Genomic DNA, 427 nt, shown 5'->3' with positions numbered 1-427 from the left:
CTGCCTTCCTGTCTCCTGTTTACTCTGATGCTCATTTCTATGTAGGGTACAATATGTGGAATTAAGTTCATAGAAAAATATTACTGATTTCTGTAAGCAAATTATTTTTAAAATTTTAAAATTCTCAGAACACTAATGTCATGCAAATAAATATTGAATTAACAGGAACAGAATTAAAGGAGTTGATATATCTTCTAAATATCATGCAAGCATTATGTAAGTTTGAACTTGATTCCCTTGGCTATGCTTAAATTTTTTCAACTGGAAAGATATGGCCCAGGTGATTAAATCTAATGGTATGACTTCATTTTACTATATACAAATTTTACTCTGTAATTTTGATGAACAGACTTACAAGGCACTTCAAGATAGAGTGTGAGACACTAGGTTAGTATCCTTTCTATGGTTGTGTTATTCCCATAGCTTC

The sequence above is a fragment of the Bison bison genome, unplaced genomic scaffold (genome assembly GCF_000754665.1).
Source record: "Bison bison bison isolate TAMUID 2011002044 unplaced genomic scaffold, Bison_UMD1.0 scf7180017864218, whole genome shotgun sequence".
Taxonomy (NCBI): domain Eukaryota; kingdom Metazoa; phylum Chordata; class Mammalia; order Artiodactyla; family Bovidae; genus Bison; species Bison bison.
Note: the sequence above shows the minus strand (reverse complement) of the source record.